The sequence below is a fragment of the Ursus maritimus genome, unplaced genomic scaffold, assembly GCF_017311325.1.
Source record: "Ursus maritimus isolate PB19 unplaced genomic scaffold, ASM1731132v1 scaffold_30, whole genome shotgun sequence".
Lineage (NCBI taxonomy): Eukaryota > Metazoa > Chordata > Mammalia > Carnivora > Ursidae > Ursus > Ursus maritimus.
The window spans coordinates 32,353,396-32,369,251 of NW_024425564.1; the positions used below are offsets into that span (position 1 = coordinate 32,353,396).

Sequence of the window (15,856 nt, forward strand, 5' to 3'; positions counted from 1 at the left end):
CCGTGAACAACTAAACTGCAGACTTACACAAAACAGATTCTTGGAAACAGCATTTAATGAAGACCATTGGAATTTGCCTCTTTGGAAATGCAGAACATATTTAAGGGAATTTTTAAATATGTAAGTAAATGCTTTACTACAAGGATTCTTTATAGGAAGTAAAAACTGGCAACTCATTAATAGAGTACACAGGTACCGTAAACAGCAACTAACTACCTCTGGCATATTTCATGCTTCAAACACCAGAAGAAAAAGCCATAAAATCTTCTTGCGGTAGAACAAAGTCATATTTTTCCCTTTGGCATGCATGGTTAGACTCTATTAGCTACCTCATTTGTTAAAGAAATAAAATGTTATTTATTTCTTTATCAGAGGTACCTGAAGTGTTTTTGAATACATGTGAACTATCAAAACATTTCTGTCTCTTGTGTCTACTTTTTTCAACACTACACAAGTGACAATGACCTTGACCATTTAAAAAGTCCATCTGCCTTAAGGAAGGCACGCGATGTAATGAGCACTGGGTGTTCTATGCAACTGATGAATCACTGGCCTCTACCTCTGAAACTAATAACATACTATATGTTAATTAATTGAATTTAAAGTTAAAAAAAAGAACTCTCCTGAAGTAAAATGAAAGGAAGAAGTCCATCTGCTGTGTTTCTAATAATACTTATGATTAGTTGCATATATTATATTAAAAGCTTTGTTAATAATCTGTAAGTGGTAGGAGACCTCAGTTATTTAGTTCTTTGGTTTAAGGCATGTCAAGATAGTGTTTTTGTTTTCCCTATCTTATGCCAAAAAACTATATGTGAAAAATACAGAAATGAGAGTTGTTGCTACACACACACACACACACACACACACACACACACACACACGGTACTTGGGAGTTTTCTGGGCTATGTTATTATGAATATTTCTTATTGAAAAAGAGATTATATAACACCACAATGTCAGTGGGGTCCACAGCCAAAGAAAGAGGGCAGAGAGCCCACTTTGGTACACCTGGAGTAGATTACACACATGGGCTTTATCTCCTCCTCAGCGCCAGAAAGCTCTGGTAATGTGCCCTGCACTCTGACAGAGCAGAGCGAAACTGGAAATTCATCACCCAGGGCTACCAAGCGGTTCAGTAAGTGCATCTGACAGCCTTCCGTCCGCATTTCTAGATGGCCGAGAATCAAGTAGCTGCACATCAAAATGTGAGGCTTGTGTTTTCCTTTTTTTCCTTGCTTCTTGGCACAGGTCCTTTATCTGTCATCATTTCATGTCCTCAAAGGCCTGAGAGATGCTGCCATCCTTGGGCAACAAAGGACGCCATGCAAAGCAGCTCAGAACTTGAGTTGTTTCAACAGATGCTGTTTTATGTTTTGCCAAAGAATGGCCCCTTTTATTTCTGTCATGAATGCAGTCTTTCATTCCGTCTCTAAATGTTTTCCAGTATTAAACCTAATCCTTATCTATCATTCTTTTTGGAGGATAGGCTGTCCCTTTGCCTTGGGACCCAGCGTAGCCTTCTCCATGTAAATATGGATTTGCAAAGAAATGGAAACTCCGTGTTCTTCACTTTACGGCTCCTGCTGATTTCTTGGTAGGGGGGCAGGGCTGCGTTTCAAGGTCAGAGTAGCTGAGCCAAGTTATTCCAAATGTAAGAAAAAAATGCCGAAGTGGAAATGAGCAATTTTACCCTGTAAAAATCCTCTGCTTTGGGGGAGTAGAACGATTAGAAAAGGTTGCTGGTGGAGGAAAGAAGTCGGATAAACAAAGCAGGAAAGCAGGCTTGAGATGATTTATTCCTTAATGTTTATTTCTTGAAACAGCACCAGGAAGGGCAATGAGGGCTGAACTAATGTAATTTATAGGAAGGGAGGCCCTCCTACAAGGCAGTGGAATTCTCTTTCCAGGGGTGTAGTCAGGAGGGACGCCCAGAAATCTGAGCTATGCCAGGCAGACAAGGTGCATGGCATCTTCACAACCTCTGTGGTTTTCATCCTAATAAAATAAAATACTAGGTTTATTAAAATAAAACACCAGAATTATTAAGGAAAGTTGCTTCTATGAAAAACTAAGGTGGTTCCACTTCTTGTCACACGTGGAATTGTTCAGAAGGATTGTCCTGGAGGTCTGGTTTTTTCACGGCATACCAGCAGTTTCTTCTGTTGGGGCACACGGAGGGCTTACCCGGCTTCAAAGCCAGAACTCCTCCCACTGAACTCCGGGGGAGCCTTGGGGGTTGGTTTGTTCAGTCTGTCTGTTTGTTCTGCAGCTGCCTCAATTCACCAAGTCTTGACTTTGCTTCTTAAATGCAAAGCCACTGTGCTGGTGACACATGGGATCTATAAAGAAGGGGAGAACGCTCACTCTAGGGGGGTTCACGATAGAGGCGAGTCTCCATATGCAATAATAGCAGCAAGGAGAGGGATGAAGTATTGTGGAGATTTTCACCGATTTCAACGATGGCTGTCCCGTCCTTTCGGTCCCCTCTTCCCGCCCCTGGTGGAAATGGTCAAACAGCTACCAGCCACATGCCCAGGAGGCACAGAAGAGGGATCTAGGAAGAAATCAAGAAGCCACTAGCCTGCGTGTAGACCAGATATGCTTTAGACCCATGCTCAGTTACTATTCTTGACTAAGAGCCTAGAAATAACCATCTGGGCAATCAGACTCTTGCATTAACATGCAATGTTGGCTAAATCCACAGGCAGCTGGCTGAGTACTATTTAAACTGGGTGCTAAGATAGGAGTGGGCCCTGACAGGCAGTAGTTAAGGGACACTCATCTATTCTACCCGTGTCAGTGGTAATGATACTGTAATTCTCTCCGAAATGTGGTCCTCTTACTATGTTTTGACAGGCTGGTTGTTATTCCAAGGGTCTGTATTATTAGAGATACATAGACTAGGTTTTGATATACATACATGCATATGCATGTGTTTACAGGGTTGTATGTATTTGTGGAAGAATTTGTGAAAGTCAGTCATCCTTATTTACCATGTACACTCTGAGAAGCACTTTCTAGTGTGATTTAGAAAAATGTGGAAAGCATTTTAAGAGTAGTAAGTCCAGAAGAGGTTGATTCATTTATTTTCCAGGACCTTACTTTGTGCTTCTACCAGATAATTCGTAGGGACCAGACAGAATCTAAATAATTTCGAGGTCTTTATTTCCGTGATTCCATCTTTTGAAACAGAGAATGAATACCGTGTTGAAGACACATGGACTAGATTAGTGGTTCAGAGCCTGAGCTTTGGTGTCAGGTTTCCTTTAAATACAACTGCAGTTTCTGCCGCGGAAAAGTTCTGTGACCCTGTGGAATTTATTAAATTTCTTTGGACTTCAGAATCTTTCACTGTAAAAATGGGAAATTGTATTAGCGATCTACCTCCTGGATTGCTGTATGGATCGAAGGTGGGCAGGCAGGTAAAGCATTTTGCAGAAGTCATGGTGAAGAATAATTATTACAAAAACGTTAACTGCTGTTATGGTGATAATTATGAAAGTAGTGGAAAACTGAAAGAAATAAGTCAGCAAAATGGAGTAAACCTCATTTCTTTGCACTGACTGGTTTGAAAGGTGTTGGCTGGACAGATTTTTCCCTGTCCCAGGGAAAGTGAAGTAGTACATTTCTTTGTAAAGTATAGAAGTACATGAGGAGATATTTTGTATAAATCACTGAATTTCTATTAGCCCTGATTATTCCCACCAGTGGCTCTGGGTTTTAGGTAAGAACCACTTGCATTTTTGGATCAGTTCATTAACAGTGAAGAGGTGTGTGTGTGTGTGTGTGTGTGTGTGTGTGTGTGTGTGTGTGTATAAAATCATGCAGGTATTTATGTGTCCATGAGAAAGAGCCAGGGGCTCTGTGTTGGCAGGCAGGAGGTCAGGTTCAAGTACAGACTCTGATAGTAACTTGCAATATTATTGTGGATGAGTTATTTACACTTTGTAGTCTCCATTTACTTCTATGTACAATTAAGGACTTTGGCTATTAAATCGTCTGAGCTCTAATACAATCCTGAAATTCTATGACTCTCTGTCAAAACTGGTCCCATGAATGAATACCTCCACACTAAGACGGGACTCTTGTCTGGTCCAGTGTTTTTCAACTTAGCATTTCTCAAATGAGCATTGGCAATCTCAAGAGTCCAGACCAGGTCAACTCGGTCAGCAACCTCACCACCATCTGGCCAACAATGTTCTGTCCAAAGCAGTGTCCCCTCCAGCCACCTCCTGCAGCCCCAAACCCAATAGACATGCACTGGGAACCAACTGTGTGTTAGGCATTGTGCTTGATACTAGAAAACTAAGAAAAGATACATCATCCCAATGAGACAGACCCTTAGTATTTACATGTTGTTAAAGCTAGGAGAGCACACAGGAAAACTACTACATATTCCTGAGAAGGTCTGCTAACTTTCCACATAGATGTCTTTGGCAATGAGGTAATGAAGGGGTGGTAGATATTCCCAAGCCTAGGGAGCAACCCTTGCAAAGATACAAAGGAACGAGCAGTGTTGAGGCACTCAGAGAACAGCAATGACTTCATTAGTGCGGGAGGGAAACGGAACCCGTTGGCTGAGGACAGATGCCCTGTCGGGTGGTCTGGGTTCAAGTACCAGCTCTCTCACGTAGTTAGGCGAAATGCTCAATGGATTATTTAGTCTCTCTGCTTTAGGTTCTCCATCTATAAAATGAGAACAAGAAAGTATTGTGGGGCTATGTTTTTGGAACGTACCCTGTAAGCGGCTCTTTTTATTAGAACAAAGCAGAGAAGGCTAGTAGAAAATTAAGATTGGACAGAGTAGAGCAGAAGACAGCAACCCGATCATCACGAAAGACTGTTTCATATTATGTGTTGCCAAAAAGGGCCTTTTATATGGTGCTGATGGGGAGTCATTCATTACATGATTTATACTGGAGAGTCTGGTGGCCATTTTCATAGCATTGTGAAAGATAGATTAGAAAAGGCAAATGGGAGGAAGAGTCATCTTATGGGGGGAAAACAAGTTGTGGACTATGCCAACATTCTGGTTTAGATGACTGGGTGAGTTGTGACCAGGGACGCCCAAGGAAGTGGTGCAAATCATTAGGAAACACGATAAATTCAGTTTGGTTGACTTGGATGGTGGCCGTGGGACATCAGCTGGAGCTATTTAGATGTTTAGTGAGGGCTTGCATATAAAACAGCATCTCAGAAGGAAATCTAGGATGATGCCGTCCAGTAGAAGCCTAGTGGGAGCCTCGGATGCAAATTCTCTAGTAGCCATTCACGAAAGTGTAAAGGCATAGGTGACAGTACTCTTTTTTTTTTTTAAAGATTTTATTTATTTATTTGACAAAGAGAGACAGAGCACAAGCAGGGGGAGGAGCAGAGGGAGAAGCAGACTCTTCGCTGAGCAGCGAGCCCAACACGTAACTCGATCTCAGGACCCTGGGACCATGACCTGAGCCAAAGGCAGACGCTTAACTGACTGAGCCACCCAGTGCCCTGGTCACAGTACTCTTAATTATACATTTTATTTAAAACAATAATACGTTATTTCATTTAAAATTATTAAAAAGACACCCTGCGTTTATTTATTATTTATTTATTTATTTATTTTTGCTAGGTCTCAAACTCAGTACATAACATACGCTGAGCACATCTCAAGCCACATTTCGAGTGCTCAGTAGCCATAGTGTGGGTCAGGGATGGCCGTAGAGGACAGAGCAGTTTTAGAACAGAGTGATGGAGAGAATTTATTTTATGATTATTAGAGAGAATCTAGGCACTGTGATAGGAGCTGAGAATTCAGTGGTGGCCACCACAGACAGTTTCTTTTTCGTTAAACTTTCAAGGTATTAGAGAATAGGGCTGCTGTTGGCCTAAAAGTTCTCTTTGTGCAAAGTAGATAAAGACGTAGCCTCCGGGCAGAGCCTCCCCACTCCTGGGATCACAGAGTACAGGATGGATTTCTCTCCCTGTTCACCTCTTCTGCTCTGAACCTTTGCCTAGAGCGGACTGCATCGGGACACCAGTGGCCGCTCTTCAGGGAATACGGACACTTACAAGTCATTACGAGAAAGTGGGCTGAGTGTTATAATGGAGGAAGTTCCTGCAAGTGGGACTTAGTTGTGCAAAGGTCAGAGAAGTCCACTCTGAACTGAAGGTGACCAGAAATGAGACCAATGGAAAGATGAGATGGTAACTCTCAGCGTAGCTCATGGAACTAGGAGAAGTTCAGGTCACAGGTGGGAGGGAAGGGGTGGCAGGCATGAGGCTGGAGAGTCCAGGGGCTCCTCTGCAGGGTGGATTAGGGGAGCAAGGATCAGAGTCCTGGACACCAATAACATGGGTGGTTGACTATAAAGGAGTTGAGCAGGAGGAGCCGTCAGAAATAGAGGACAAGGGGCACCTGGGTGGCTCAGTCGGCTAAGCGTCTGCCCTCAGCTCAGGTCATGATCTCGGGGTCCTGGGATGGAGTGCCACATTGGGTTCCCTGCTCAGCGGGGAGTCTGCTTCTCCCTCTCCCTCTGCAGCTCTCCCTGCTTGTGCTCTCTCTCTGTCAAATAAATAAATAAAATCTAGAAAGAAAGAAAGAAAGAAAGAAAGAAAGAAAGAAAGAAAGAAAGAAAGAAAGAGAAAGAAAGAAAGAAAGAAAGAAAGAAGAAAGAAAGAAAGAAAGAAAGAAAGAAAGAAAGAAAGAAAGAAAGAAAGAAAGAAACCCAGGGATAGGGGATCACAAAAAGCACCAAGAGAGAAAGAGAGAGACTACGAAAGTGGCCAGCGACGTGTCAGGTGCAGCAGGGAAGTTGAGGAAAAGGAGGGCTGTGGAATGACTGTTGATTCAGCCATGGAGGCAGCCCTGAGGACTTTGGTGAGTAGAGTCAGGAGAAAGGGGAGAAACCAAGTGGCAGCAGAGGGAGAATAAATAGAGCGGGAAGAAGAGAAGGTGCTTTAAGGAAGGCTGGCTTTTGGGAAATGAATAAGGGATTTAATGCTGCTACATGAAGAAAAGTTTTCTGCTCTCTTCTTCTTTTTTTTTTTTTGTCTTTATTCATAAGATACCAGCCCATCTCTAAAATTTCTATGTCCCTCCTTCACTCTCCAACACTACTACACCAAAGCAGAGAAACGACCTACAGAAAAGATTAATTTTGCATTCATTCAATAAATACTGTTGAGCTCCTACTTCGTGCTGGGAGCAAAGCAACAGCTGCAATGAGGAAACAGTGGATTTATCGATAATTTCTTAGGCGTCAGTGAGTCTTCTCACTTTTTGACCGGTATCACCTCCCTCATTTTCCCCCACATCTTCACGGAGTACATACCCTTACTCATCCCATTGTACCAATGAGAAAAACACTGGCTCATAGCCACCATGTTACCAGCCAACATAAGACAATCCAAGGATTTGGTCCATTATCACTTCTTATTAGCACTGTGGTCAAACTCTTCTCTTAATTTTCTTCCCTGGTTAACTCCAAGCACCCCAGGGCACTGAATTTTACCTTGCCACTCTTCTTCCTTTGGGTCATTTGCATTGTGACATACTGCAATGTGGTCACCTCACTCATTTCTAAGGATATTACACCAACTCTTTATCATCATTGCTTTATAACTGGTAGCTATAAGGACCCTTCCAATTCTAAAATTTTCTAACTTTCTATGATTTTTTTATCACTGTAATGGGAGGGTCAGCTCAAGTTAGTTTCTCTACTGATCCAGTCTTGAGATGTGAATCGTGGCTGGGTGCCCCTCTCCCCCCCACATCCTTCTTATGATCCTCTTTCCTTTATCCATCTAGTTCGGACTGTGCTGATCCGATGACCAAAGGTGCCTGGCCTGATGCCATCTGTTACAGAAAACATTAGCAAGGTTTCACCTGTGTTTCACAGATACCTGCATTCCAAAGGATCTCATCAGAGCATAAGAGCTCTTCCCGATAATTAGTAATTGGTCCTCACAGCACCCCTGGGAAGTACCTGGGTATGCAGCAAAGATACACAGAGCATAAATGAGCTTTTCCAGAGTGCAAGACAATTTCCTCCTCAGTGAAATGGGGACAATTACAGCGATCCGCCTTACCGGGGTGTCAATTATTCACCATCGAAAAGCCCTGGGAATTACAAACCGCACTAGGAATACATGCACGCAGCACACTTGCACGGCACTTAATTGACATTCTCCTTCCCCGTACCCTGCCACCTGCAAATCACACCCCAGTGACACCCGTGCATTTACCTTTGGTCCTGGCTATTGATGTGGGGCCTGCCCCTCTGCATCAGAGATCTGCCTGGATCACACCGGAGGATAGAAAAACAAACCTGCCAGGTGTTGATGAGCCCACGACAAGACACCTGAATGGAATTCTGATGGGCCTTCACAGCCTTGGACACAAACATAATCCATCAATACGGAACACACGACTCAGTAAGCTACACTTAAAGCCCAGCACAGATGACGAGGACAGAGGGAATACAACAGATTAAGTTGGATGATAGGAATCCCAAAAGCCCACCTGACTGGACCACGTGCACGAGTGGGATATTCCATAGAAGCTCTTGTGAACACCTGCCTCCCTGGCCCACCCACCTTTGGGCCGCGTTTATCTGGGCCTTGGTTGGCCCCTCCCTCTTTCCCATCCTCTGCCCCCGCCATCTTGTTCTCATGTCTTTGGTGTCTCCTCTCTCTCTGATGAATTGAAACTGGGAGCCCCAGGCAAGGAATCCAGCCTATACGTTAGTTTGATTCAGTTAAATAGGAAACACAGTTACGAAAACAAAACCATTTCTGCTCCAATGCTCCTCACCTGTGCAATTGCTTATGCCCTTCATTGTTGGCACATGGACCCCTGGATTCCTTCCATTTTCTTTATTTCAACATTCCTTCCGTGTACAGCGCATCGTGTCGCGCAGCAGCTCTGGCTTTACTCGTTCTTGCACAGACTCGTGAGCTGTCTGCTCCAGGGGCAGCTGCAGGAGGGGCTCGACAACAACGCCCTGAAAGCGCATTTTTAGAGGAAAGAACTCTCCTATAGTTTACACTGACTCCCTAAATCCCTGATGCCCCTAAGGAGATGTGGGACGGGGATGTAGTCCAGCGTGCATAGGAGGGAAAGTGAAGATAAAGGAAAAGAAGAGGGGGGCGCCTGGGGGGCGCAGTCGTTAAGCATCTGCCTTCGGCTCAGGGCGTGATCCCGGCATTATGGGATCGAGCCCCACATCGGGCTCTTCCGCTATGAGCCTGCTTCTTCCTCTCCCACTCCCCCTGCTTGTGTTCCCTCTCTCGCTGGCTGTCAACTAAATAAATAAAATCTTTCAAAAAAAAAAAAAAAAAGGAAAAGAAGAACCAGAATGATGGTCGGAGGTAGAGTCAGAAGCAAATGAAAACTGATAAATAAATAGTCCAAAGAAATGTCTTTCAAAATATAAGCCAGACCATTCTTTAAAACCTAACTCTTACTAGAAAATACCACTCTCTAATGCTTTCTAGCCCAAATATGGGCAGTGACATACTCTCAACATGGACTTTTTTTTTTTTTCAGGGCGGAAAAAAGCCCATGCTGTCGCCTCTGTGATTTCCAGAGAAGTTGAACGAACTAAAACAAATCATGTCTTGCTATCAAAAAGGAGGCAGAAGGAGAAGGTCAGGTAAATTAGAGCCTGTAGGTCTTGGAACAATTGCAAACTCCTCAAACCTAAGTGACTGGAAAGCGTCCATGGTCTTCATCACTCAAGCGCTAACCACACGATCGTAAACCTGACCTTTGGTTGATTGCGCGCGTAAAGGAGGAGCTGGTTCAGTGACCAGGGTGGAAATTTTTAGATTTGCCTTAGGAAAATCAGGAGTGAGTGTCCACATTTTAATTCTAAAGCTGCCTTGAATCATCATGATAAAACCCTGAAAATACAAAGCGAGTTGCAAATACAGCAAGAAATGATTTCCAGAACTCTCTTTCCAAATGCAACAGTGCAACAATACGGCTGGAAAATCATCCATTGTGGAGCTAAACAAAGATGCTTCATCTCTATTCCTTCACCTTAAGTGAGAAAACAGAGCATGCCCAGCCAAGAAATCACCACTAAAGTCTCCTTCGCGAGCTTAAGAAACATTTTCAGCAGCTCGGGCTGTTGATAGTGAACAAGAGGAAATGTAAAGAATTCCACCCAGAGCTCACAGTGGTATCCACGGTGAGTATAGAGATAGACAAGCATACATTCGGGAATAGTCTCAGAATAAGCTTGTCAAAGCCGATTTAAAAATACTCTGTCAGCCCGTTAGGAAAGACCTCATTATGGAGAGAAAACTCTGCTTTGGGATGGCTGGTAAAAACAAACACAGGATTTAAGCTTTGTAGATTAATGCTTTCTTGATATCTTGTGCCATACTTTAAAGACAAGGTGGAGATACGAGAATGTAGAAAGCAAGGAATGTGTTAACTTATACAATGGAAATGCATAAAGTGTAAGTTTATATAAGCACCAAGTTACAATATATTTTTGTGCCTGAATTGTCCAATGTAGGTATTTACATATTGTAAAGTTACTGTCGGTCCTCCGTATCACTTTTTTTTGCCATATAAACCTGGTGAACGAAGGACCCGGGGCACTCATATATTATTTATCCATTTGTTTGCAAGATGTGTCTAGTGTATAGGTCTCCAAATAGCTAACAACATTTTGCCAGGCTACCCTACGCTTGCAATGTTTAACATTAAGACCTTGGAAGCAAGCAAGTAGGTAGTAAATGATTTTGATTTTTGGGGTACTATGGCTATGTAGAGGGACAAAACAACATGGATTTAATTTAATGAATTTCAACTAGAAAAAAAAGAGGAAGGAATAACGCAATATAAACGTCTCTAAAAAAATTAAACACTTCTAATCCATATGCCAAAGAATGATAATTCTGTGTCCCCAGTGATACCAAAATAATGTTAATAAGTGGATGTAACAGCCTGTTAAGACACTGTCCTTGGCTGGAATTGATGCTGACCACCTTTTAAGGGACGTTTACAGACAGGTGATAAAACATTTATAGGCCTAAGCATAGCAACAGCAGGAAAATTCAGATTCCTCCCTCCCTCCCTCCCTCCCCCTCTCCCTCCCCCTCTCCTTTCCTTCCTCCCTCCCTCCCTTCCATCCTTCCTCCCTCCCTCCCTCTCTCCCTCCCCCTCTCCTTTCCTTCCTCCCTCCCTCCCTTCCATCCTTCCTCCCTTGTGCATAGCTATAATATCTGCTTTAAATATTGTCTGCTCATTTGAACATCTGGATCATTTTAGGGTTCCTTCCTTCCTTTCCTCTTTTCTTTTTTTTTCCTTTCCTTTCCTTTCCTTTCCTTTCCTTTCCTTTCCTTTCCTTTCTTCTTCATTCTGATAAGGAGTCTGCAAGGATTTGTTCTTGGCCCCACGACAAACTCTGTTTCTCACAATTACCGGTACTCATCCATTCCTTGCAGTGTCTCTCTGAGTGATTTTTTTTTTTAAGTAAATATCTCAGGCATTTTACAAATGCATCAAAATCTCAATACTGTAGAGCTATAGAAGGCCATACGTGGGTGGAAGGATGAGATTTTTGGGGTCCGGGGAGATAAAACAGGATGGCCAATGTCATATCAGTTAGCTACAGGTTGGAGGTAGAATCCTAATGTCTCATTCCCATGGAGGTTCCTCGGGCAAAAGCTTCTTGTGTTCACTAGGGAACAAACATGGTCTTGGTGCTTCCAGATAAAGTCGGTGCTAGCATTCAAGGTCAGTTCCGGGAGCTTGTGCACAGCCCGCGGTACTGTTGGAGTTGAAGGAACTCCCTCACAGTCAGGTGGCCCCATATCTCACTCAGATCTTTCCTCTAAAATGAGCGGTCAACACAAGTTTTGTTTTGTTTTTTCAACCAAACAATAGAAGAATTCCATTCTTCCAAAATGAGAAGAGAATTTCTGTTCCAAAGTTTCCTGTGCAGCAAACATGGTCACTGAGTCACTGGACTTTAGTACCATGTTAAAGAGACCTAGGAGTTTCGTTCTTATGCTTAGGGAATAACTGAAAATACACTTGAGGCTCTCTGCATCAGATGACCTCAGGGGCCTTTCCACCCTTTCCTCTGTAGATACGGCTTTTTGGACACTGTCAATGCCTCAGAAGGACTTCCAACCACATCTTTTCAGTCACAGCTTGAGTTCACAGGACCTCTCTGTGGTAGCAGCTAAGTGGTCTGGCTGGGATTTGTGTCCCATGCCTGAACTCCCTCTTTGCTGATAAACCCATGTATATTGTCAGTTTCTGCTGCCTGCAGTTCCATGGGGGATCCCACAGTTGGGCATGGCTCTAGTTGAGCTGCTATCTGGAACCCTGGTACCATGACCAAGGCTTATTTATCTCCCCCTCCTCTTCCCTGACAATTGGCCCTCCAACTCAATTAGCACGGTGGTCTAACTTTGTTCTGAGGTTACATGGACTCAAACTACAAAGAGACGCTTTCTCTCTACATTTATTAAAGGAAAGGTTTTGTGTCCAAAGAATTGTTCTGGGGAGACTCTTTTCCTATCACCCCTTCCTTCCTCCCGAGGCAGCTCTTCCGGAGCACATAACACATGGCAACCGAGTGGAAGGAAGGGGACTGAGTGTGAGAAGACCCAGTCCCCACCCTGTAACCAAGTACCTGCTTGCATTCAGGCCAATCTTTAAAATCTTTCTGAGCGTCAGTGTCCTTACAGGAAGCTGAAGGATGTCTATGTCCCACGTGGGCAATATATGTAAGAGAGTTTGGAAAGTATTTCACAGGGCTAGACGAGCAGACCAGCACAAGTCTAGAGCGGTCTTAAAGTTAAAAATGTCATTGATGTTCATTTGGTCCTTCCTTTTTCCTCTCCTCTAGTTGGGCTTTTGTTGACTCATCTGCTCATTCAACTTGCTTGAATTAATGAATTCCAACTATGTTTCAGGTGCTATGACAGGTCCTGGGGTTTTGAAGTTTAATAACACAGGTCTCTTTCTTTAAATCACTTATAATCCCGTAGAAGAGACACACCAAACTAGAGATTAGCCTTGGAAAACCCCAACAAAGGCATCTGTATGGGCTTTTGTCATCATCAAAGACTTCCTGGGTGAGGTGATACTTCAAATGAGGGGTGGAGGAAAAAATGCAAGAGATGACAGGCTGAGGAAGCGAGGAAGCATACCTCCATCAAAAGAGAATAGTGTGCACAAAAGCTCAGGGGTAAAGGATTTTAAGGATTTAGGAATTCAAAATGGGCTCTGTATTATGCAGCACAATGTGAGTGTTGGAGGGAGAGGGCAGGGCATGAGGCTAGGATGGCGCCCAGGCCCCTTTCCAATCATAGTAAAAACCTTGGCCTTTATCCATGGCTTGAGCAAACAGTGCACTGCTGTGGTCTCAGGAGAGATCAAATCTGGGCCATGGATGTGTGCAGACGTGTTGGGTGTGGGGACCAGTTGCTATATAATAGTTTCCATTGTGAGATCATCCAGATTTGCGACCTCCCACCCCCACACACGTGTACATTACCTGGTTGGGTGATGTCCTTCAACATGATTTAAGTTTTAATCCATCTCAAAATGGGAGTAATTTGAGCCGCTAAAAATTGGTAGGTGTTCAGCAGTCTGACTTGAATGAGTGATTTGATTAAAATCCAAATGTGAGGAAAGAGAACTTCACACTCTAAAACCACAAGCACAATGGCCGTTAAATTGGATGTGTTAGGGCAATTGTAACCATTATGTCACGGGCAAAAAAAGGGATGGTGATTGACTGAAATTGTCATTTCATGGTATTTATTTTAAGAGAACTGAAGGAAATTTGAAAAAAAGTTGTAATGACTTTCTTGGTCCTAAGTAAAGACGCACTAATTTTTCCCTTACAAAGTATTTAATTCTCTCGATTTCCCAAATAAAATGTAGACAGTGAAAACTGTTCCTCCAAAAGATGGTTCTGATTATGGTTCGATGTGAATCGCGATGACGATGGTGAACTGTCACATGACCATAGGAGGTTCATTGGCTCTGCTGTTTCTAGACTCCTCCTGTTTCTTAGATAATCTAATCATAAAAATTAATTTGTGAAAATGAATTCCATGGTCATTAAAGTAAATCGGTTAACATTAGGTAGTTTTCAAGGGGTCACGTTTCTTTTGTTGCTGTTCTGAAAGGGTTGTGATTTTTATTGAAATTGTCCAATCCCCGTTTATGTAACTTGGTGTTATGAACAGTGTTTTATTAACCCAGGCGGTAGAGACTCATGATTTGCTCTGTTCTTACAGACACTTGGTCTTTCTCCTTTCCGCACCCCCTCACCCTCTCCCTCCTTTTGCTATTCATTGCAAGGAATCTTTTCTTCTTTTTCTTCTCCCATGCAACCTTTGGCACTGATTTCGTCAAGCCTTCAGAAATCATTTCAAAGCCTCTTCTTGCTTATTTTTGGAGACAGGGTTTCACCCCAGGGGAATTAATTTCCTGACCTCTCCTGGTTTCTAATAACTAACACACCCACTCAAGCCCACATCTACGCAATTACGGTTTATCCATAATCTTTGATAATTAGTTAAAATTACTTAAAAATATTTGTCTTCTTTTTACATGGGAATAACAACCGAAGTTCACTTCCTGGTGTTTCCTTTTTCAGGTTCAACCGAACAATTTCTGTGCTTTATGCTCGAGGAGACCTGCAAGAGATAATTTTGTGACTTTTCTAACCAGATACCCAGGTGGAGGTACATAACGATTATTCATTTGAGACTAGGACACATGTAGTTAGAAGAATCTTTTACTTCTCAGTAAAGCAATTAGGAGTAATATTAAATCCAAAGGTCTTTTTTATTTTTGTTTTTTAATAACAAGGGTTTTTGCCATGCTCTTTCTGGTTGAAGCTATACTCAGTGCTCTGCAATTTATGTTTTAGCCTCTATAATGTTAGCAAGATATTAATATATGCATGAAGAGTTGCAGTGAACATAATTACAGTGGCAAAGTGATAAACACAGAGCTATTTTGCCTGGTAATATTATGTATTTAACAGGTTTATTTGTTCAACAGTTTTAACTTTAATTATATTTTGCCATTTGGGATTTTTAGACATGTAACCACCATAGCCCTTCTCTGACTATTAGTCTAAGAAGATTGCACTCATTATAAAAATAATCCGTATTTGTTTATTTAATTTTTTTCTTAATGCCTTCCAAGTAAACTAAAGCATGATAAACTTTCTTTGCTGCTGGTATTATGTGACTCATTTGAATGCTAAACAAATCATTCTCCATTCCTGTGTGTGGCAGGGAGAGGGGCCGAACGGGGTTTTGGCCCCAGGCCTGCTGGGTCTCAGGAGCTGTGCCGAGCTCTGTCATACAAACTTGGAGCGAGATGTTGTCCTCCAGACGCTGGCTCCACAGCACCCGGAGAATCTCCAGTGCTTTGGGAAGCATGCTATCACAAAATAAACAGGCAGCATGTCCCGAAGCTGATAAATGGATGCAGAGGGCCAGCCTGTCTTCCTGACAGCAGGGCAATCCCCCTGAGCTCAACCACAGCACAACAGTCCCTCAGAAATTCACCCTTTCAGGCAGTGAGGGGGAGGTTGGAGCACATCCAAGGAGGTGAGTTTGTGAGAATGTAATGGACTCAGCTGACGTCACTGAAGAGTCGAGGAAGTACTGGTTTCTCTTCTGCAAACTGACTATTATATGATGAGCTCATATCTTCTCACGCTTCTGCAGAAGGCGATGTCCGCTTCAGGACCAGAGGCCTTTTGCTGCCTCCCATCCCCAGACACCTTTTCAGGAATCTACCTCTGCAATGTTCTTCTAGCTGAGACAGATTATTTCTGCATTAAATGCTTTTGATAAAAGCAGATTTTTTTTC

The 15,856-nt window shown here is 42.9% G+C and overlaps 1 long non-coding RNA gene across 11 annotated transcripts in view; it reads left to right on the plus strand.

Annotated features, from left to right (window-relative positions):
* The window catches only part of LOC103678386, a 99,547-nt gene that overhangs the window by 55,064 nt on the left and 28,627 nt on the right, over nt 1-15,856 (plus strand). For 10 of the 11 annotated variants that reach the window (XR_005838828.1, XR_005838829.1, XR_005838822.1 and 7 more), the window contains 2 exons: nt 9,533-10,178; nt 14,625-14,712. This is a non-coding gene — a long non-coding RNA (uncharacterized LOC103678386). The remainder of the gene's footprint in view (nt 1-9,532; nt 10,179-14,624; nt 14,713-15,856) is intronic. The other variant, XR_005838824.1, reaches the window with a different exon arrangement.